The sequence below is a fragment of the Meriones unguiculatus genome, chromosome 21 (genome assembly GCF_030254825.1).
Source record: "Meriones unguiculatus strain TT.TT164.6M chromosome 21, Bangor_MerUng_6.1, whole genome shotgun sequence".
NCBI classification, from domain to species: domain Eukaryota; kingdom Metazoa; phylum Chordata; class Mammalia; order Rodentia; family Muridae; genus Meriones; species Meriones unguiculatus.
The window spans coordinates 4,135,630-4,160,190 of NC_083368.1; the positions used below are offsets into that span (position 1 = coordinate 4,135,630).

The 24,561-nt window shown below is 39.6% G+C and overlaps 1 pseudogene; it reads left to right on the plus strand.

Annotated features, from left to right (window-relative positions):
• The first annotated feature begins 4,037 nt into the window (after positions 1–4,037).
• Positions 4,038–4,142, plus strand: LOC132649817 (small nucleolar RNA SNORA17; annotated as a pseudogene).
• The last annotated feature ends 20,419 nt before the right edge of the window (positions 4,143–24,561 follow it).

A 24,561-nucleotide genomic window follows, 5' to 3' on the forward strand; every position in this document is an offset into this window, starting at 1 on the left:
GACCGGGGTTCAATGCAAAAGCAAGAGGCAGTTTATTCTGATCGCGATGGGGGTCGTCCCTTCAAGGCAGGAGATGACCCCAAGCATACAAAGCACAGAGTTTTTATACCTAAAAATCAGGCCACACATATATCTTTACATTGACTAGTCAGCAGAAAAGATAGCAGTTTTGCAGCTGGAAGCTTACAGCTTTAAGGGCAATCCTCCCAGCCCCAGGTTTTGCAGCTGGCAGCTTACAGCTTCAAGGGCAGTCCTCCCATCTCCAGGTTTCTTATCTTAAAACTTTTGAGGAGGGCCATCTGGTCTGGCCTCTACTCAAGGTTTAGTAGCCCTTAATTGCCTGACTTCTTTCTTAGCTGGCCCTTAATTGCCTGACTTGTTCTTCTTTCTTAGCTGGCCCTTATTCAAGGTCCAGTTGTTTTTCTTTCTAGTCTGGGATGGCCCCATTTCTCACTATCTCAGACAATTAGGAATAGTGCTTCCTCAGGATCCAGCTATACCACTTCTAGGCATCTATCCAAAATATGCTCAAGTACACAACAAGGACATTTGTTCAACCATGTTTGTAGCAGCTTTATTTGTAATAGCCAGAACCTGGAAACAACCCAGATGTCCCTCAGTTGAGGAATGGATACAGAAATTGTGGAACATTTACACAATGGAATACTACTCAGCAGTTAAAAACAAGGAAACCATGAAATTTGCAGGCAAATGGTGAGACCTAGAAAAGATCATCCTGAGTGAGGTATCCCAGAAACAGAAAGACACACAGGGTATATACTCACTTATAAGTGGATAGTAGACCTATAAAATGGGATAAACATACTAAAATTTGTACACCTAAAGAAGCTAAACAAGAAAGAGGACCCAGAGTAAGATCAATCCTTACTTAGAAAGACAAATGGGATGGACATTGGAAGTAGGAGAAAATGAGAAGCAGGACAGGAGCCTACCATAGAGGGCCTCTGAAAGACTCCACCCGGCAGTGTATCAAAGCAGATGCTGAGACTCATGGCCAAACTTTGGGCACAGTGCAGGGAATCATGAAAGAAGAGGGAGTTAGTATGACCTGGAGCTCCACAAGGACCAAATGTATCTGGGCACAAGGACTTGTCTGAGACTGATTCTCCAACCACGGACCATGCATGGATATAACCTAGAACCCCTGATCGGATGCAGCCCATGGCAGCTCAGTATCCAAGAGGCTTCCCTAGTAAGTGGAACAGGGACTATCTCAAGCATGAACTCTATGGTTAGCTCTTTGACCTCCGCCCCCAATCCCCGGTGGAGGAGCAGCCTAGCTAGGCCACAGAGGAGGACATTGCAGCCAGTCCTGGTGAGACCTGCTAAGCTAGAGCCAAATTGGAGGAGAGGAGGACCTCCCCTATAAGTGGCCTTAGAGAGGGGCAAGGGGGAGATGAGGGGAGGGAGGATGGTATTGGGAGGGAATGAGGGAGAGGGCTACAGCTGGGATACAAAGTAAATAAACTGTAATTAATATAAAAATAAAATAAATAAAACCTGGCTGTTTGAGTTTCAAGTGCTGAGTAGCAAAGGACACAGGGAAGAAGAAAAGTATCTCCATTATAACTAAGCTGTTGTGAGTCTTGCTTCTCTGGGCAAATTGCTAGGTTTGTGAAATAATTATTAAGTGACAATAAATTCACAGGGTATAGCCATTTCAGTGGCAGCCAGTTCCCAGGGAATATGCTTTCCTTGGCAGCCATGGCTGAGGTTCTTTTATTCCAGTCTTGATTATTAGTTTCAGATCATGCATTAAACATAATATGATAAATCTTTCTTTCTATCTATCTATCTGTCATCTATCTATCTGTATACTATATAGATTATGAGATGCATACAGGGGTTAAAGAAGTTTTAAGGATGTTTCAAAGAGGCCTAAAAAGCCAAAGCTGGAAACCTGTAGAGATGAATAATGAACCAGACTAAGCTGCAAAGAAGTTGTTGCTCAACTGAGTCCGACTGCAGAGGCTGAGGGCAAGGTCCAGTGGCAGAGAAATGTAAACCTTCATATCAAATTTGGACAAGCCAAGCCAACAGAAAAATGGAAGTACCCCAAGAGAAGGCACAAGAATCAGAGACCCACTCATTTACACAATCAGGAATCCCATAAAAGTACTAAACTGAAAGCTATAGCATATGCTATAGCTACATATGCAAAAAACGTAGTGCAGCCCTGAAAAGGCCCTGTGATTGTTGCTTCAGTCTGTGTTCAGACGAGATTTGCTTAGATTAGAAGGCCTTGTTCTCCTGTTGTCCTCCATCCCTGCTGCTCTGCCACTCCTTCTGCCTCTTCTTCTGAAGGGTTCGCTGAACTCTGAAGGGAGGGATTTGATGGAGACACACACCCCTGCATAATATCTGGCTATGGTTCTCTATTTATTCCTACCTGCTGCAGGATGAAGCCTCTCTGATTATGGCTGAATTAGACACTGACCTATGAGTATAGCAGAATATCACTGAGTCATTTTTTGTTACCTTTTTGTTGTCTTCTGTTTTTGTTTTAAGATCAGTAGTATTTGGTTTTGCTCAGTCTCTGGGCTATCTAAATTCTGGTTCTTGTTCACCTAAACAGTTTCAGGTATGGGTTCTATCTCATGGAGTAAGCCTTAGGTCAAATCAGAGATCAGGTGGCTAGAGAGTTGGCAGTTATTCATTCTTAAAAGGTTACTATAATATTTTAAGTTTTTATTTATTTAGGCCTGAGCGCCTCATCTGATGTACACATGGATGCCAGAGGAGGACATCAGATCCCACCATAGATGGTCGTGAGCCACCATGTAGTTGCTGGAAATGAAACTCAGGTCCTCTAGAAGAGCAGCCAGTGCTCTTAACCACTGAGCCATCTCTCAGCCTTATTTTGCCTAGAGCTACTAGTTCTCCCATTGAGAAAGACAAATTCATAGACAGGTTGACCTTGATAAAAAACTGCATGCTGAAAAAGATAAAATCACAAAGCAGGTTTCAATGTAAAAGCAAACTCAAGTTACCATACTGTTGTCTTAAGAAGTGATTTAAGGTATGTTTAAAAAGATGATGCCTTAAGATTATATATATGATGTTAAGACTTCAAAGTTCAAGGTTTAACCTTAATAAATGGAATTCTGTTGCGTATTAGTCTAGCTTTGGTAACTGTTACAATAAGCACTGACTGCCAAACGTTTTCTTTTTTTTTTTTTTTAATCATAGTCACAGGCTCAAAATTTTAAATTTCTTTTGAACATGACAAGAATAACTAGTTTTTAAACTTACTTTAAAAACAAAACTTACTTTAAATCTTCAAAAGGAAACTCCAATTAGGGTATCTATATTTTAAACTCAAATTCTTACATCTTAAGGAAATAAATTTGTTCCTATTTAATTTGTGTTGTATAGTGGCTAGAAAGATAGCACAGCAATTATGAGCCTTGACTGATCTTCCACAGGCCCTGGGCTCAATTTTGAGTACCTATCCGGCAAGTCTCAACTGTCTATAACTCCAGGACCTGACACCCTCACACAGACATACATGCAGGCAAAACACCAATGCACATAAAATAAATTATTAAAATGTTGTGTAAGTGAATGTGAGCGTGTGTGTGTGTGTGAGTGTGTGTGTGTGTGTGTGTCTGTGTATACTGGTCCCCTGACCAATTTTTCACTATGCATATACAACAAATTAAACACTGCGAAAGGCCCTAAAAATATGCTCAGATTTACTTCAAACTTTAATTCCATTTACTGTAGCTAGAGATGCCCAAAGATTTGCATTAATTCTTCTTATCAAATTATACAAAAGATATCAAACTCTAATAACAACAGCATTCATGGTGTTTTATACCGTTAGTACTGGTGTTTCTTGATTAGTGTCTAAAGTGTCCTGAAGTATAAAGTGCTAGAATTTTGGAAAAAAAAAAAATAAATCAAACAGCACTTGTATTTTGCTAAAAAAAAAAAAAGCAAACAAGCAATGTTACAATGATTCCTTCTAGAGTCTCATTGTATCTCTAACCATTAACATAAAAGTAATTCATGCTCCTAGAAGCATTGCAGGTGTGACTGCTGTGTCAGGGAGGAGAGAGGCTGTGTCTATGCTCAGTGTTCTGATCTGTGAACATCTGAGTGATTATTAGCCTAACACCCCTGAAAAAGTGAGCTTGAGATGACCACCAGTCCAGCGTCAGGGGGCATGAACAGGAAGATAGCCTGAGATGTCCACCTGTATCATACAGGCCAGGGAGAGCAGACAATGTCCAAGATGACCCTTGACCAGTGCAATAAGGCATAGCAGGGCATAGCACCCGAGACAACACCACATACTCAGAAACCCTGGACACCACTAAGAGAAGCAAGTAATTAGTAGAGAAATGGAAGAGAAAGAGAGGCAGAAAGATGTGTGCAAATGAAAAGAAGCAGAACTAGAGACTAGGGTCGTGAGGAACAGCCTGATGTGAGTAGCTAGTGATGTCTCCTGGGATGGTGGTGGAGTCCTGGTTTGTGCTGCCACTGGGAGCCATGTCTGGGTCCATGGCCCTACAGTAGCAGAGATCTGTTACTGACAAAGGCCAGATGGACATCCCCAGTCTGGGCTGCCACCCTGGGACGTATGGATGTCTGAGGGCTGTGCAGAACTGGCCCTACCTCCTTGTCTGAGCATTGTGGGAGAGAGGGCCCTAGGGGCATGAAAGCAAGAGAGCTAACCCAGGCCCTTGCCAGACACAGTATTCAGGAGAGGAGGCCTGCATATTATAGGAGTTTTGGGTGAGCTGGGCCCAAGGGCATGAACATTTGAGAGCTAGTCCCACCACTTGTCTGCTGTGTGGTAACATGGGTAAGAGAGAAACACCTTTCCTCACCTTCGGCCCTTGCCACATATGGCAGGAGGGAGAGCTGGCTCTGGGGTTATGAGAACAGGAGAGCTTGTCTTGTCCCTCGTCTGCTGCAGCACGCAGGAGAACAGACCCTAAACCTCCCCTGGGCAGCACAGTTGACCTGCCCCTGTATGTGGGGGTTGCAGGTGTCAGCCCCAAGGGCATGAGTGCAGGAGAGCTGGTCCTGCCTCTTATTTGCTGTGCGGTGGCACAGACGAGGAAAAAAATACCCTCTTCTCATTGCTGGTTCCTCAACACTGGGCAGGCAGGAGAGCTGGCCCCGGAGGCATGAGAGCTGGAGAACTGACACTGTTCCTCACCAGCTGCAACACTCAGGAGACCATGCCTTGCACTTCACCTCAGCAGCAGGGATGGAGGCTGGAGGCGAGTGCTGGTAAGGCAGCCCTGACAGTGTGAGAGTGGGCTGACTACCTCTCAGACCCAGATCCATTAGTTTGAGTTGGCCTACCCAACATCTATCCCATCGATGAACTTCTGGAGTGCATGAAGAGGCAGGTCTTACAGATCCAAAACTGCAGAATCTCCCTGACACTGGACAACAACAGGATAACAGACAGGAGTCCTAGTGAGTTTTCAGTATTGATAGAGTAGCAGAAACTAGAGGCCTCATACCAGACCAATCAGTCTTTGCAATGAACATTTGCAAACAAAGAAGTATGGACAAAAGGGACAAAAGTGGGACATACTATGACATGCTACAGGCTCCACAATGAGATTTATTTTTTCTTTGTTGGGTGGTAGGTTGCAGGAGTGGAGGGTGGGTATGAGGGGAGGAGGAGATAAGTGGGATTACGGTGCATGATGTGAAACTCACAAAGAACCAATAACAAGTTTTTTTAAGGTAATTTTTTTTATACCTGTAAGGACTTTACAACTCTTTTTGTAGCATGGCCTGGTTTCTTGTTTCTATCACTATTAAGATAAAACAATCTTTGTTAAATGAAAGTATAAAACGATACTATATTGTTATCTAACCCTTTTTGCAGCGTTGCTTTCCGCATAATTCTCCGAACTAAATAATATCACTAAAGTACAGCAGATCAAGTCAGTATTTGAATATAAGAGCTATACTTTAACTGTTGATTGTCATTCTTTCCTAGAGTTATATCTAACCATGCTACATGAAGTTAAACTAGATCGAACCATACAAAAGTCCCTAAGAGAGAGTGAAAGAGAGAGAAAAAAATTTATTTAAATACCTAAATGTAAATAAGTTAGTCCATTGAATAAAAATTACAGTAAATACAGGTGGAAGCAAATCCAGCTTTTTTATTTTATTTTTAGGTATATTAATCTTATACGTCAAATGTAAATGTTATGTCAGATAACAGAAGACAAAAGGAAAGAAGTCTGATCCAGATCATGGTGGCTAGTAATTTGATTTGATTCAGAAGTTTTTTTCTTTTTTCTTTTCTTTTTTACTTTAGAAGTCCAGTTACCTTGGAGTTCATTTAAACTAAGGAAAAGGTCATGTTTTCATGCAATACATTCCTGGTCCTTTAAATAACAATTGTGACAAACAGCAGAAGGAATTAGAGAATGCTGCACTTGTGATCCATACAAAACATCAACATCTTGGGTTGTACATAATTAAAGAAACATCTCACTTTTCGAATTACGGTAATAGACAATATATAGAGGCATGCCTTTATGTGGGCATAGGAATGCAATTTAGAAAAGAAAAAAAATCACACGGGAATTACTCAATTTCTTTAAAATCACTGAGCAAGAAAAGCAACATTGAACTTCCATACTGATTTTATGCAGCTTCTATACAGTACCTTGACTTAAATCCAAGCAAAGTCAAGACCTGGTTGGCCCAGCCCAACCATGATCAAGGCCATCCTCATCTTCAACAACCACGGGAAGCCGCGGCTCTCCAAGTTCTACCAGCCCTACAGTGAAGATGCCCAACAGCAAATCATCAGGGAGACTTTCCATTTACTATCTAAGCGAGATGAGAATGTTTGTAATTTCCTAGAAGGAGGATTATTAATTGGAGGATCTGACAACAAACTGATTTATAGACATTATGCAACACTATATTTTGTCTTCTGTGTGGATTCCTCAGAAAGTGAACTTGGCATTTTAGAAGTTTTCTTTTCTTAATGGTTTTTTCCAGCTGTTCCTCTCTGCTGAAGTCTGTTGGCCTGCCCACTTTGCTGTGTGGGAATAAAGATGTGGCTTCCTGCATGCACAGTGTAACGCTTGGTCAGCAGGGGGAGCTGTGACCTCAAGAAGACGGTGTCTGTGGAGGCTTATTGGCTGTGAACGTCAGTGATATGGAGGTTAGGAAGTTGCTTTTGCAGAACCTAATCACAATTATGTAGGGCTGTCTTCAGCCCATAAATAGGTATTACTTTTACACCTACAGATCAAACCTAACATCCTGTGACTAAAAGATATTAACCTTCTGTAGTGTATCAATTTGACGAAACCTGCCTTTCGACTCATAAAGGACTAAGAATATTTTAAGCGTCTGAGTCCTGAAGCAGAGATTTGTTTGTGGGGTTGTAATTCTTGGTGTTCCCACCTATATATTTTGAAAGTATCTTGATTCATGACTTTCTTTTGTTTTGAAAATCTATAAAAACTTCATTTAAAAAAACAAACAAACAAACAAACCTCATGAAACTGCTTCCATGTTGGAACATGGAACTTGGGGCAACCTAAACCTGTGTGTCTGGCCATGGTCATCCATGTTTTGCTCCAGAATAAGCGGCTTTTAGCCCGTGTGAGGTGAAAGCTGTGCGTTTGCGCTGACAGTAGCTACATCTGCCCAACTGGAGATTCTTTTCTGGAAGGAGAAGGGTGCTCTTAAGATCAAGAAATTAGAAAAACATATTGGGATCAGTAAGTTACAAGGTCCCTCCACACGGTCATATTAGCAATGAAAAGTTGTCATGGAGATGAGACTTTATGGCAGGGTGTAAAGGGGGTTCCAGTAACGAAGTTTTTGTGAGGTATTGCTCAAGCGGCTCTTTTGCCTTTGAGTTATTCATGCTCCTATCAGTTAGCCTCAGAGCCATGTTCCTATAAGTAACACCAATGAACTCAGTGATTCACGAAGATAAATTTAGGTGGGATTTCTTTTTTTTTTTTTTCTTTTTTCTTTTTTTCGTCAGTGCTTATTCTATGGTGAATAAACATTTGTTCATGACCCCTTCCCAGAAAAAGTTACACAGAAGGAAAAAGGGAAACAGAACATTCAAGGGTAATTTAAGCCCTAGTTTCACTTTCTTTTAGTTGACTTTTAAAAATCTCTAATTTAGGGGCTCAGCAGACTTTCAGAAGATCTATGTTCAATTCCCAACCCTCATGTCAAATGGCTCACAATCTCCTCTCTCTCTCTCTCTCTCTCTCTCTCTCTGTTTGTGTGTGTGTGTCTCTCTCCACTGTGTCTGTGTAAGACTTTTAAGCAATTTCTTAAGATACAGTTCATAGAACTCATCCATTAAAATAAAAAAAAATTGCTCAGTTGGTATAGTACTTATCTATCATGTACAGTGTTATGGGTTTTATCCTCATCACCATATAAAACTAGTCATGATAGCAAAAAACCTGAAATCCCAGGATTTTGGAGTTGGCAGGAGGGTTAGAAGTTAAAAATTGGGCTGGTTAGGTGATTCAGTGGTGATTAGGATCAGAGTCCTGATCCTAATATGTTTCCCTAATTTCTTGCTGTCAAGGCTGATGACTTAAGTTCAATCCTCTAGACCCACATTCTATGGAGAGAACTGATTCTTGAAACTTGTCTTCTGACTGCCACATAATACATGTATACAGAGAGAGAGAGAGCTTTCTGTTGCAACAGCAAAACATTTTGACTGTGGGGAATAGGAACTGTGTAATGGGCGACTGTCCTGGAGCAAGAGTGAGGTTGAGATGTGTCCAAACCCTGAAAAATCTCATCCTGAAACCACCAAGATTAAGGATTGCTCCCTCCCTATTCTGCATCTTTGGGTCCTGATGCATGTAGTGTCTCGACCCCCAACCTCTGCCATCCTGGTAGTCGCACAGCTTGGTGGCCAGGTTCCAGATTTCCTCATAAGGATAATTCCAGCTAGTACCTAGAATTCCTCTCCATGGAAATGAAGCATTCTCATTATCTCAGCCACAAACAGTGATGTACACACTTGCCCCCCAAACCTCTGCCTACTTCCCCAAGGTTTATATAGCCCCTATTCTCCACCCCCCCACCCCCATAAAGCAGAGATATATCACTGCAAGAGCTATATCACTGAAAAGCTGTATAGGAGGTTTTCTGTCTCTTGACATTCACCACTGGACTCAGATCCTGCTAACCTACTTCCTGGGTAAGCTTCATTCCTTTGGGTCCAGTGTCTGATGGATGCTCCAAGGGGAAGAAGCAGAACCTGGCTCGAAATGACACTTGACCTAAAGCAAGCTGAGGAGGGAAGGGTTTATTACATCTTAATGTTCTGGTCCATCACTCAGGAAAGCGAAGGCAAGGCAGGGACTGGAATAGAGACCACTGAGGAGCACTTCTTACTAGCCTGCATACAGCGGAGGCAGGCTACATCCTGTTGTAGACTGGACCTCTCATATCTATCAGTAATAAACAGCATGCCTTACGCTACTGCCTACGGGCCAGTCTGATAGAAATATTTTCTCAATTTGAGGTTTCTTCTTTACAGATGATCCTATCTTTTGTGAAGTTGACAAAAAAACTAAACAGTGTAAGTGACCCCTTGTCTACTTGACATGCAAACACATCATTATTAAACTACAACCATTCTTGTTTATCCCTAAGACTTCACATTAATGTCACAACCAAAAAAGCACTATATTAGCCGGCTATGGTAGCTCATGCTTTTAATTCTAGCACTCAAGGAAGCAGAGACAGGCAGATCTCTATGAGTTCAAGGCCAGCCTGATCTAAGCAAGTCCAGGAGAGCCAAATTAATTAATTAATTAATTAATTAATTAAAAGCACTATATTTTTTACAAAACCTCCATGTTTAAAAATTCCAACAATTTTCTGGGTGTGGTGGCACATGCCTATAATCCCAGCATTCAGAGAGGCAGAGGCAAGTGGGTCTCTGTGAGTTAGAGGCTATCCTGGTCTCTAAAAAGAGTACAGGACAGCCAAGGCTACACACAGAAACCTTGTATCAAAAAACAAATAAACAAATAAACAAAATTCCAACAATTTAAAGTTATCTTTAAGGATTTAAAGTCTCTTAACTATGAGCTCCTGTAAAATCAAAAGCAATGTTTCTAGTTTCTTATTTCAAAGGGGGAAAGCCAGGGCACAGTTATAATCAGATGAAAACAAAATAGCCCAGTGAAAATAGTCCAGTGTCTTCAGGACTCCAAGGGTATTGGGTATTCCTACTTCTTTAGCTTGCCCATCTGAAATGCACATAGCTTTTCTAAGAGCTCATGCCAACTCCATTCCGCACCTGTCACCGTTCCTAATGAACAACCCACAGGCCTGGAAACTCCGAAATGCTGGGGTCTCCACTGAAACTGAGACTTCATGACCTATGACCTCTCATAGCATCTTCAGGGGCTCTAACCCTGCCACATGATGCCAGGCCTCAGCTTCTTTCTATAACACCTACAACTCTGCACCTTCCATGCTGCCCAAACCAGTCCCATGCTTATATATTCCTAAGGTCAGCTACCAGCTTGAGATGCAGCTGTGCCCCCACCCTCCCCGGACTGCAGCTTCTGTATGCTGACCCTGAGGAAAAACTTGGCAGAAAATTTTGCTTTGATTGTGTTGATGTCTTATTAATCATAGTTGATTGTAGCCCCTACTGACCATTATTGATTATCCCAGTAAAGCAAAGATTTCACTTCATTGGTGCTGGTGTTTTGCTAATCACAGATGATTCTTCAGCACCAGCTGAGCAGAAACCACCCTGTCTCAGTTTAAATATATCATATAAATAGCGTTAATAGAGCTTTGTTTCTCTCTGAAGCTTCATGAGCCATCTGCACTTCTCTCTACATTCTTATCTCCGAAGATCCCACAAAAGTTCATTAAGCTCTGAGCACAATTTATTTCAAGCACCTTCTATAACTCTTCCCAAAATAATATTGCTGATGATTATTAATATTTAATATTGATTTATCTTTTAGTTAAACAGCCACTATTCCTAAACCAGCTGTATACCCAAATCACCACACAGAGACTAGGATGTATTTAGTTAACCTAGAACACAATGCTGGGCAATAATTACTCCATCCTAAACCTCTAAGCCTGCATAGCTTCCTCCCATTCAGATTTCCCAAATTATAATTGCTTTTAATTCATGTCTTAGGTACAGTTGGGTCATCTCTCCTGGTGTTTCCAGGTCCTCTCCTCCCAGCTCTCTCTTCTCTGAACCCTCCCACCCACCCACCCCCGCTTGCTTCTTTCTCCTCCCCCGTGGACCAGGATGTCCCACCCTATTCTCTCTATTGCTCAGTACTGGCTGGTTGTTTTATTGGCAATACAGAAAACAAATGGTAGCATGTTTACACAAACTTGAGACAGGTGATGCTTATAATAAGCATCACAATGCAGTGTCTAGATTGAAACCAGATATTGGGATAGAGAAATCAGCATGTGAATGAACAAGAGCAAAACATATGCATATATGTACATATACATATACATTCCACAAAAACATACCAACATATGTATGGGCTATCATAGAAATACTCCATGATCCTGGTATCAATATCTATTCTAATTTGCTTTCTGTTGCTGTGATAAAGACCATGTCTCAAAGCAACTTAGGAGAGGAAAGGATTCATTTTGCTTCCACTTCTACATCACAGCACATCATGGAGAAAAACCAGAGAAGGAGCTCAAGTCAGGGACTTGAAGGCAGAAACTGAAGCAGAGAGAGATGCTACTATTGACTTTCTCTGCAATGGTTGCCTCTGCTCGACTTTTTTATACAACCAGAATCACCTTCTATACCACCCACAGTGTATTGAGCTCTCCTATATCAACAATAATCAATCAAGAAAAAGCGCCTCTACAGACCAATATGATACAGGCAATTTGTCAATAGAAAAATTCTCTCTTTCCATATGAGTCAAGCTTATGTCAAATTGACAAAAAAAAAAACAAAAACAAAAACAAAAAACGAATCAATACAATTGACTTCTTGTCAGCTTGTTGCATAAACATATCACTAGTGAATCATAACCTTTCCTTTCTTGTTTTTACCCCCAAGATATCATATGACCGTGTAAAATGAAGTATAACTTTTAAATGCCACAGTCATTTAAAAAAAATTTAAAAACGTTAAAAATTCAGCCTCTTTAAAATACCTAATGTCTCTTTAGAAGTGTAGTCTCTCAACTGTAGAATTATGTAAGTTAAAAACTAAAAACATACTTTTTACTCTAAGATGGAAGAAAAACAGCACAATTACAACAATATCAAAGCAAAGCCAAACTCCAACAGTGTAAATTTTTAGTGTTGGTAATCTGGGATTCACAATCTTTTGGGTTCCAATTGGCTTGGTGATTTCTACTGTTCCAGTTCTGGAATCCACAGCACACATACTTTGTCTCGTAAGCTCAGGCCAGCTCTGTGCCATACCTGCTGTTGTCTCCTTGTACTTCTTAGTACTGGCATCACCAATATGCTGGGGTATTCATTACAGCTGAGCCTGCACCCTCCTTAATAAAGGTCCTTTCAGTCTTCACTCTCCTGCTTTTGTTGTTTTGGCTAAGGATTTGTCAGTCTTGTTTATCTCTTCAAATAAGCAACTCTGTTTTACTGATCTCTGTATTTTGTTTTTGTGGTTTCCACTGTACTAATACTTCTTCTATGCACAGATTTCTGTCCTAATGTTAATGATTTATTTCTATCTGCTGGCTTTAGGTTTGACTTACTCTTCTTTCATCCTGGCACTAAGATATATTATTAAGATATCTCTGATGTCTAAAACAGTCACCTACAGTTATAAGCCTTTCTTATATGACTGCTTTAATTTTATCCCATATATTTTAGTATGTTGCGTTTTTATTTGATTCTAAAAAATTTTTATAAATTCATTCTTGATTTCTTCAAGGAGCCATTCATCATCTAACAGTGAGTTTGTCTTAAGTTCTGGGGTTTGTCTTTCTGTTTATTTTAGTCATATTCCATTATAATCACACAACATTCAATACATTATTCCAATTTTCATATATTTATTGAGACTTCCTTTGTGTTCTAATATATGATCTATCTTATAGAAAGTCATATGGGTTCCTGAGAATGTGCATTCTGTGGTGTTTGGACATAATAATCTGTAAATGCCTGTTATGTCCATTTAGTCTATAATGTGATTTGATATTTCTGTTTAGCTTTTGTTAGGATGAATGGTCAATTGCTAAGGGTAGAATTTTGAAGTCAGCCACTAATATTTCTCTGGAATTAGTCTGTGACTTTAAAACTAGTAATATTTGTGTTATGAAATTGAGTGCACCTCAATTTGAACATATGTGCTTATAATTCTAATGCCTCTTGATGGATTATTGTCTTGATCAGTATAGAGTGACCTTCTCTAATCTTCCTGGCCCGATTTAGTTTGAAGTCTGACTTTTAAAAGATATTAGAATAGTGATGCCTGCCTGTTTCTTAGGTCAATTTGCTTAGAATACATATTTTTTATGTTTTTACCCTAAGTTAGTGTCTATCTTTTATGGTGAGGTACGTTTCTTGGTGGCAACAATTAGATAATTACTAGGTTTTGATTCAGTCTAATCTGGGTCTATGGTAGAATTGAGAACACCAATATTCAGAGTTTTTATTGGAAGATGTGAATTGATTTCTGTCATTTTGTGAATTTATAATGTTTCCCCCTTGCTTTTTGATATACTATTATTTTACTGTGGTTTATTCTTTCCTATGCCTTCATGGTGGATTTGTTTTTCTTTTCAGTCTGAAGAGTCCCTTCAAAGATCTGTAATAATGGTTTAGTGGAAAGAAATTTCCTTAGTTTATTTTTATTGTGAAAAGTTTTGATTTCTTACTCATCATGACTGATAGTTCTTCTGTGTATAACAGTCTAAGCAGACAGTTTTATCTTTAGAACTTGAAATAAAAAGCTTCAGAGCCTATTGGCTTTTAAAGTTTCTATTGACAAGTCTGCTGTTATTCTGATGACTTGTCCTTATATGTGACTTGGTGTTTCTTCTTTGTCGCTTTTAACATACTTTCTTTGTAATGTGTATTTATTAAGTTTTAATTTTAGTATGGTGGTGGGAGATTCTTTTCTAATCTTGTCTGCTTGGTTTCTTAATGCTTCATGTATCTGGATTTGTTTCTGTTTTTATAACTCTGAGGAATTCTCTGTTATGATTCTTTTGGAAATGATGTCTATGATTGTAGAACAAGAATCTTCTCCTGCAGTGCCTACTTTCTGTACATTTGGTGTTTTCAAAGTATTTTGTGAATTTTTTAATTCACCAGTAGCTTCTTAGTATTTTATCTCTGTTCTTGTTAGATAGCTCCAGTTCCTCTATTCTGTCTTCAGATATTTGATACTTTTCTTGATACATTCTACTGAAGAGACTTTCCACAGAGCTTCTTTGTTTGATTTATTATAGTTTTACTTCCAATAATTCATATTATTTTTTTCTTCAGATTTCTGTGTCTTATTGAGTTCCATTTGCATATCTCACCTCATCTTCCAAATTTCTTTAGTTGTTGTGTTCTTATTGGGAGATTATTTTCTTCTTTTATCTCTCTGAAAATACTAACAATCATTCCTTTGAATTATCTGTATGGGATTTCAGTATAGTTAGATTACACTATCATAGGGTTAGCAGTTTTTGGAGAGGTTATATTGCTTTGGGTTTTTGTGTTTCTTCACTGGGATTTATGTGTTGTTAATCTGTTTAGCAATCAGCTATAATCTTTTACTTGAAGAATTTGAAATGAGATATATTGACAAAATAGTTTAGGAGCTCAGAATGCCTAGTAAAAACTTTATATTTTTCCTGAGTAGAATATTAACAACGAGAACAACACAGCTGCTGGATATTCCCACTCTGCAAGTGTCACCTCACCAGTTAGTAGCAATGACCTGTTTGACTTCAGTAACTGCTGAAGACAAACCACCAAAGACAGTATAAAGTATATTTAGATTTAAGCTAATAAGATTAGAACTAGGAGAGAAATAGGATGAGTGAGACTAGGGATGAGTGAAAAATTGCCTCTTAAAAGAAAATAAAATGGAGTAAAGTACCTGGGGGGGGGGCAGGGGAAGTTAGACTATTGTTATAGTCAATAGATTTTTGAGACTGTTAAAGCCATGAAATTTTCTTTTATTTATTTTTAAATGGAACTAGATTCTTCTCTCATACAATATATCCCAATTAGTGTTCTCTCACTCCACTTCTCTATTTCCTCTTCAGAAAAGACCAGGCCTCCAAGAGATGACAACCCTCAAATCAAGGCTTGACAAGGCAACACAATGGGAGGGAAAGACTCCTGAGCACAGGCAAAAGAGTCAGAAATAAACGTGTTTCCACTGTTAGTGGACCCAACCCCCCAAAAAACAAACAAACAAACAAACAAACAAACAAACAAAACCAAAGCTGACAGCCCACAACATTAATGCTGAGGATCTGACACACACGCATGCAGGCCCCTGCTTGCTGCTTCAGTCTCTGTGAACTCATGTGAGCCCAGCTTAGTTGAGTCAGTGGGCCATGTTCTCCTGGTGTCTTCCATTTCCTCTGACTCCTGCAATCATTCTTCTACCTCTTCCATGGGGTTCCCTGAGCTCAAAGGGGAGGGACATGATGGAGACCTCAAATTTAGGCTTATGGTCTCTGCACTAGGTCTCAGCTGCTGCTGGAAGAAGCCTCTGTGATGACTATTGGACAAGGCACAAATCTCTCAGTAGAGCAGAATATCATTTGGAATAATTTCATTGATTTTTTTTTTTTTTTTTGCCAGTCATGTTTGTTTCTACCCTAGGTCTCTGGCCTATACAGTCTCTAGTTCCTGGTGATCCAGGCAGTGTAGGGAATGGGCTGTCTTTCATGGCATGGTCCTCAAGCTAAACCAAACATTGGTTGGCTACTCCCACTAGTTCTGGGCCATCATTGCCCCAGCACATCTTGCATGCAGGATAGACTGTATGGGGAGGGTTTTGTGATTGGGTTGGTGTTCAGGCTTTTCTTTCCATAGCCTGCAGGGTACATTCCTGCACCAAAAAGGGTAGAATGTAGGGATGAAAGTTCCATACAGGCACCAGGTCAGCCTCTCTATGTTCAATGAGCTGTGTCGATGTTGTCCTCAGCAATGGGGCCTAGATGCTAGTTTTCAGAGATAGGCTTTCTGTCCTACCATTGGCCTGGGTTGTTTAGGGATCTCCACAGGACCCCTTCCTTAGCCAACAACTCAATATAAAATGTAGTCCCTTTCCCAGGGAGGCCCATGCACTCTGCCCTCTTCCTAGAGCCCTTCTATTTACCTAACCTCACTGGGTTTGTGGATTGTAGATAATCATTTACTCAACAGCTGATATCCACTTATAAGTGAATACATACCATATTGGTCTTTCTGGGTTTGGGATGCCTCATTCAGAATGACTCTTTTTTTAGTTCTATCCATTTGCCTATAAATTTCATGATGTCATTTTTTGACATGAAATAATGAGTAATATACTATTTTTTAATACATTTTTCTGTTGAGGGACATCTTGGTTGTTTCTAGTTTCTGGCTATTATAAATAAAGCAATAGTGAACAAAATTGAACAAGTGTCCTTATAGTAGCTTGTAGTAGAATGAAACATTGTTTAGGTATATATGTCCAAGAGTGATATACCTTGGTCTTGAGGTAGATCATTCTCAATTTTCTAAGGAACTATCATATTGATTTCTATAGTGGTTGTACAAGTGTGCACTCCCACCATCAATGGAGACTCCTAAAAGTTCCCTTTGCTCCACATCCTTGCCAGCATGTTATTGATCTTAGTCATTCTGAAAGGTGTAAGATGGAATCTCAAAGTAGTTTGGTTTGCATTTCCCTAATGGTTAACGATGTTGAACAGTTCCTGAAGTGTTTCTCAGCCATTTCAGATTCCTCTGTTGAGAATTCTGTTTATTCTCAACAGATCTGTATTCCATTATCAATTGGATTATTTGTTTTTTATATCTAGTTTTTGGGTTCTTTATGTATTTTGGACAGTAGACCTCTATTGAATGTGGAATTGGTTAACAAAAAAAATTTTCCCCATTCTGAAGGCTGCTTCTTTGTCTGATTAACAGTGTCAGTTACCTTACAGGAGCTTTTCAGTTTTATGAGGTCCTACTTATTAATTTTTCATCTTAGTGCCTTGTAACTAGACTTTTGGTTACTTTATTGGGTCTTTTCCCTACCTCCCTACAGCACCCTTATTCCTTCCAACTCCCCAATACTACATAGGAGAGAAAAAAGGTTAGAAGTGAAATGGTACTTCGATAACATCAGACTACTACCCAACCACCTGTAAGTCCAGCACCAGGCAATCTGGTCTTTCTTTTGGTGTCATTGGGCACCTGTATGCACACACGACACCACCACCACCTCCACCACTACCACCACCAACATCATCATCATCATCATCAAAAAACTTCTTAAAAGAATGCTTTGCAGTAAATTAGATATAGAAACATATACAGTAATCCTAAAAATCTAACTAATCAATATACAAACAAAAGCAAAAATATCCTGAGACAATCATAAAAAAGCGGGGACTAAATAATGCAATATAAGAGATAAAAACGAGTATTTATGGGGTAAATTACTGTCCAAGCTGTGCTGAGTTGAAATGGAAAGTTCTAAGACACCTCGGGCTCTAGCAGGCTCCAATTGCTGCTGTTGGAGAAGAGGTGAATGCAGCCCCAGTGTTCTGTGCAGTTTTGCCATGTGAAGAAGAGGTAGTTTTAAGTCTTTTTATGGCAATTTGCTCAGACCTCTGCACTCCACTCCACCATGGCCTCTTCTGGCTCTGTGGGTCCAGGGAACATGAGGAGTACCACTTCCCTTGTCATTTCTATTGCTCTCCCCCAGGCAATTTTGCTCTCTTTTTTATTATTATTGCCATTCTAGTAGGTTTTAGTGACATCTATTGAATTGTTTTGTATTTTTCTAATGAAGTATGCCGTTGAGTACCTTTTTATGTGCTTGCTGGAAATCTTAATTTGAAGAATTATTCAGAACCTTTACTCATTTCTAAACTGGATATTTGAAGTTTAACTGTTAAGTTGAAAAGTCTTTTTAAAAAGACTGTAAGTCCCTTTTCAGAGATATAATTTACAAAGACAATTATTTCCCTAGAGATTAACAAAATCTGTGAATGTTCAAATCTCTTATATAAAATAGCGCAGTGCTTATCTAAACCTTTATTTATTTTTCATATAATTTAAACCATCAATTATTTATAACACCAAATAACATGTAAATAGTATGAAATTTGACATTACAATATGTTAATTTGGCAATGATTACTTTTAAAAAGAGACACCTTTATGTCTTTAGTACAGACACATTTTTTCTGAAATTAAAAAATTTATACACAGATAGGTAACAGAGAATACAGAAAGCCAACTTATTTTGTTGAGCAAACTCTCTTAGCTTTGTTACTAGACCCAATTGTTTTGTGTCCAACGGTCTAAAAATCAAAAAAGAGTCAGTTAGGCCATTGGAGCCTGACATTAAATGTATAATAAGTTGTTATCAAATTTGGGAGAGAGGTGAACAATTTTTTCGAGGGTATCAGTTTTAGTTGGCATGAAAATGAAGTTCCATCTGACTTAATCCTGATATGACAACCTGAAATAACCTCAGTTATTTGTCCATTGTTCTATCCCTCTTTTCTGTCTCCACATTTTACAAGGAAAGTAACTTGGATCAAATAGCTCTTTGTTCTTTTTTTTTTTTTTTTGCGTTTATCTGTCTACAAAACAACTTCTGTTTGGTTCACTGAATACTTACTCTATTTCAAGAAACGAAGCTTTGTCTGTTTATAAAAATTGAAGTTCATGCCAATTAAGATCTTTTAATTATAATTTTGTCCTTGGATAGATTAAATGTCAAAAATGGAACATATGTAACTACAACTCAGGCTATAGACAAGGCAGAAGAGAAAACAAACATTCCAGAGGAATTTTTAACGCTGGCTTAAAACTCATATAATGAAAAATATATACACTGTTTTAGCCCACGGGGAAGCTTTAAGAAGTTTGCGATCACAATATAAATGCGTGATTCCATCTTTGTATTTAAATAGGAACAAAAGAATGGGGCAAGTGAGAAAACAAATAGAGAAGTCAAGACTTTTAAAAACAAATCAAGATGAGCAGTGCTGAGATGAAATGCAGAAGGCCTACAGAAATTTAGGGTTTGTGTGAAATAAAAAATATCTATGTGTGTGCATGGGGGTCCGTGTGTGTGATACATGCATGTGTGTGCACATGTGAGTGTAATAGAGGAAGATATTAGTGACCTGCCACATCAGTCTTTGCCTTATTCTTTTGAGAACTCTTTTCCTTGTTCTCACAGAATCTGGGCTAGACTGGTTAACTAACAAGCTCCAGTAATCTTCCTGTCTCTGTCTGCCGTAGTACTGGATTTACAGGCATGTAGCCATGTTCAGCTTTTTACACAGGTGCTTGGAATTTTAACTCAAGTCCTCGTACTTACACAGCAAGTGTTTTTACCCGCTGAGCCACCTCCCTTACCCCTAGGAATTCAGTTTTTAAAACACTTCTGCAGAATTGATCAGGTTCTTGTCTCTACCACCAAAAGGCTTTGGTGGATCTGAGGTTTATCAGCAGAAATTATGCACTGTGCCACCAATATACCATATATACTGGTGAATTGTATGTGTTTGTGAGTGTGTGTGTGTGTGCCCACAGGCACGTGTGTGTGTTCTTCTTAAATGAAGTTATAACACCTGGGCTGCAATGTTCCTCATAAAAGCTGTAAACAGTCTAACAAAAATCCCAGTACCAGGCATGAGAAACTTCTGTTTGAGCTCTTTGAGTTGTTAGTCCTAGCGACTCCCAAAACAATATAGGCTGCTGATGTCTCACAGAGATTGAAGGTAAGTCCCTTTTGCTGAAGTTACCACAAACTTTGAATACAGAAATAAGAAAATTTAAGCTTATCTACAGATTAGGGTTTTGTTTGTTTGCTTGCTTGCTTGCTTTGGTTTTTTGTTGTTGTTTTGTTTTTGGCTTTATTGAGAAAGAGTTTAATTGTTTAACAGTCCTGGATATCCTGGAATTTGATCTGCCTTTTCCTTGCAAGTGCTGGGATTAAAGGCATGAGCCACCATGTCCATCTTAGAATGAACTTTTACAGAGCTCCAAAAGTACTGTGTAAGCTGACATTGGAGTGAAGAAATACCCCTATCTATCCAATAAACTATAATGATGACCAGCATGGAAATATATTTCTAAAGTGGTCCTAATATCATGACAGTAACTAACAGTTCTCTGATGGGACTAAAGCCCACTCCATAGGAGGGAAATTATGTCTAATATTAAAATCTGTCCAATGCAGAGATTGGGGAATCCTGCAGAAGGGGGGAGAATCACTCTTATTCAAACCACCATAGTTTCCTTCTCTACTTTCATGGGTTCAGAGATGGGCCACTAATCTCCTTTAAAATGTTCTTACTGTCATCATGTTTACATGTTATTTGCTTAACATAATTTTCTCTAGAGCAGTCTCCAGTGAAGCACAGAAAATGAGTATTCTGCTTTTATTTGCACACTCATTTAACAAATATTTTAGAGCCCTTGGGTTCTGTTTTAGGTTCTAAGAATATCACAATTTATATGGCAAATATCTTCCTTTTAGTGTCCTAGGAAACAGCAGGCATAAGTTAACACATAATAAATAAATAGATAAGCATCTGGGATGTTGGGCAGCTAGAAGAAGATAGGCAAGAAATTAGGTCTCAAGGGACCCATGTTTCAAGTTGGTGGTCAGCTATGCACCCTCTAAATATACTCCTGTGTGGTAGAAACCTGATGAAGGTGTTTTCTCCAGCCAATTGTTTTGAGATAGGTTCTCATATATCTCAGGATGATCACATATAGCCAAAGATGACTTTAAAGATGACCTTAAACTCTTGGCATTGCTTCCTACTCTTTTGGAGTTGGGAGGATTCCAGGATGCACCATCATGCAGTGCTGGGAATCAAAATCAGTGCTTTGCACAGACTAGAAAAGCTCTACAGCAACCTGGCTTCATCTCCAGCCCCTCCAGCTCCTTAAAGAGAGAAAGGCCTGCAAAGTAGAGCTTACTCGGAGAGAGAAAAGATGAGAGCAGAATAGAACCAGAGCAAACAACACCATTTATAAAGGGACTCTGGCCAGCATGGCTCTGGCAGGCCTTGCCCTTTTCCCTATTCTCTCTGCCTTGCTAAAAACTATTAAATTACATTCTTAAAACTAATTATCAAAATCTATCCCCCATATTTTCCCACTTCCTCCTCCTGAGGTTGACTACCAAGGTCCCCCTATCAAAGTACTAAAGTCCAGCAACCAAAAGCCCTTCTTTGGCTCACTTAATTAACATGCCCAATCAAAATATACCACTGCATGCTAGTCCGTTCTCACCCAGACCTTCCCCTTTTTCCCTCTTAGAACCTACACCTGCAAGGTCATTTGCTACTTGTTTTTCTGCCTGAGTCTGAAACTAGCCACTTTAACTTTTCTTCCCTGCTTAATAAGAGAGCTCTCCATGACAACAGGTGTTTAGCTGCAGTTTGTGCATAATCCAGGGTTTTAAAGGGAGCTCTCCTGTAGGGTTGGGGGAGTCTGTATCTCTTAACCATTTAATTAGCACATTTGTTGTTTCTGGCATTTCTGTTTTATGATTTAGTTAATATGCTTGAGCCTTCTTGTTATTTTGAAACAGGGTCTCATCACATAGAGCAAACTGGATCAAAGCTCTAGATCCTTAAGGGATTAAAGGCATACACCACTCCTGAACTGTTAGAACTCTGAAGCCATGCATGCAATACTGTGCTTACAATTTCAAGCATGACATATTTTGAAGAAATGCCTTGCATTATCCAAGCAAGACTGGTATTCTGAATTATGTGTCAGAAATTTTAATTTATAAGAAATATATCTGAGGGGATGTCATAAACTTCATTGTGTCTCCATTTTAGGACCAGGCCTGGCTTTAAAAGAAAAGTCATAAATCCCAGGAACTAGACCATAGGTCACCAATTCCAGCAACAAGACTATAAAATCCCCTACCTAAGGAACAGCCTAGAGGTAATTACAAGAATGAAAAAATATCTTGTCTCATCCTGTAGTTAAACATTTATGGCATAGGAATGCAGTCCATTGACTACCTGGACACAAGTCAGTTAGGAATCGACCCTTGTAACTTCCCTGGCACCCACCACTCAGGTTTTATATTACCTAACCCTTGCTAGAATTCCCTTAGTTTCCTATAAAAGGGCCTGTCTAGTTGCCATTTTATAAAATGCTTTGACCCCTGCATGCAGGTTTTCTCGAAATAAAAGACTATTGCCAAATGTATATGTGAGTGGTGGTCTTCATGCAGGATTTAGGACTTAACAATATCCTTGTACAGGAGGAAAGGAAATGGCTTATAGAAGCTACTAGGTGATCTAGCAAACACAATCAGACATGACACCCTGCATAAATCACAGCATATGCACTTTTCACGAATGGGTTCTCATCGCACCATTGTCTGGATTAAGCAAAAAGTCTAAACAATCTCCCAAATGATCATCAAATGTGGTATCTTGGTGTTTGCTCTTAGGAGTGTTTTTTTGGGGGGTAAGGGAGTGTGTAGGAAGAGAGTTGATGATAGAGTGTTTCTATGTTGCCTACACTGGCATGAATCCCCTGTCCTCCTGCTCTTCCCTTCTGAGCGCTGGGATTTGCAGGTATATGCCCTCACATCTTGCCCATCTACCATCTTTACAAGTTAAGGCGATGGAAGCTTTTGTTTAGACGAAAGTTTGGGGTTTAGCCGAGTTTGCTGTAGGATCCATGGGGTGAGCCTTAGGCCTAGGCAGAGCAGAAGAACTGAGAACAGGACCCAGGAAAGCTGCTAAAGCTGTGAGGGCGACTGCAGTCTTCAGGTATCGCAGAGAGGAAGTTGGGGGCAGAGTGTCTTTTAGATGTTTCGCTAGGCCTTGCAGTAAAAACACTGAAATTTCGAATGAAAACTGTAAATGGAAACTGTTTGCATTTGTGAATTTCTAACACGAGGAAGTACCTGTTCTTAATCGATGGTGCTACCCAACATCCTTCAAAATTCAGTTTGGATCAGAAAGCAGTCATGCCTCGAAGGGTGCTTGTGTGTCATACTGCGAAATTCAAGCTTACGGCCACGCAGCTCATAGTCATATGGTGGACAACTTGATCTCTAGATTTGTATTAATGGATGCAAGCCAGGAGCCAGTGTCCTCTACACCCACACATCCCACCCCTCTTCCAAAGCGGCAGACTACAAGATGGTCTTCCTATCTTGTCCCATGGGCCTAATGTAGAGGTGGAAAGGAGAGGAAAACAAAAACAAAACAAAACACCAATCCCTGAACAGGAAAGCCCACCAATCCCTGAGTTCCCAAGCTCAGGACATGAAATCTTACCAATCCTCACCCAGGAAAGCCCCACTATGGAAAGCAATGACACTCTCCCATCAAGAACCCTGTGTCTGAACAGTTCCACCCTCCGAGGTTTTTCCTTCCCATCGATCTCTTTATGCAGTGTGCAGTGTGACTTTATAGTATTCCTTGGCTCCCGACAGTCAGGATACCTTTCCTTTCAGAGCTGCAACACTTAGACCCAAGATATGCTATCATCTTGCATAAAATCAGAATTCTCATCCTTCTGTGTAGGCAGTGAATGCTGTTACTTTGAACTTCAGGCTACTACTATTTTAGAGGAGACAGACGATTTCTTCTATGAAGACCACAACCATGATGACTGGAATCACAAGGACAATTTTAGTTAGGGTTTTATTGCTACAAAAAGACACCATAACCACTGCAGCTCTTATAAAGGAAAACATTTAACTGGGCCTGGTTTATAGTTCAGAGCTTTGGTCCATTATCATCATTGTTGGAAACATGGTGGCATGCAGGCAAGCATGGTGCTAGAGAAGGATATGAGAGTTCTACATCCAGATTGGCAGGCAGCAGGAAGTGAGTGCCATGCTAGGCCTAGCTTGAGCATATGAGAAATCAAAGCCTGCTTCCACAGAGATCTACTTCCTCCAACATGGCCACACCTACTCTAACAAGGCCACTCTTCTAATGGTGCCACTCTTCCTTCTTGGGCCAAACATTCAAAGATTCGATAGGAATGGGGGCCATTCCTATTCAAACCACCACACAGACAGTAACAGAAAGATGGAAATGACTCTCATCTCGACACTAGCTGGTGTTACAGGACATTGTTTTATAGGGCTATTTTAGGTACTTTTGACTAATTTCATCTGGAAATATTTTGAAAAATTGTATATAGTAGCTTCATAATTTGTTATTACTCTTTGAAATTTTTTAAACCTGTAGCAGCAATTTCATACAAAAAAATTGTGGCTCCACATTTTTTCTGAGATTATAATATATTTACATCATTTTCCCCTTCCCTTTTGTGCTTCCACCCCCCCATATACCCATCCTCTTGATGTCTTTCAAATTAATGGTCTCC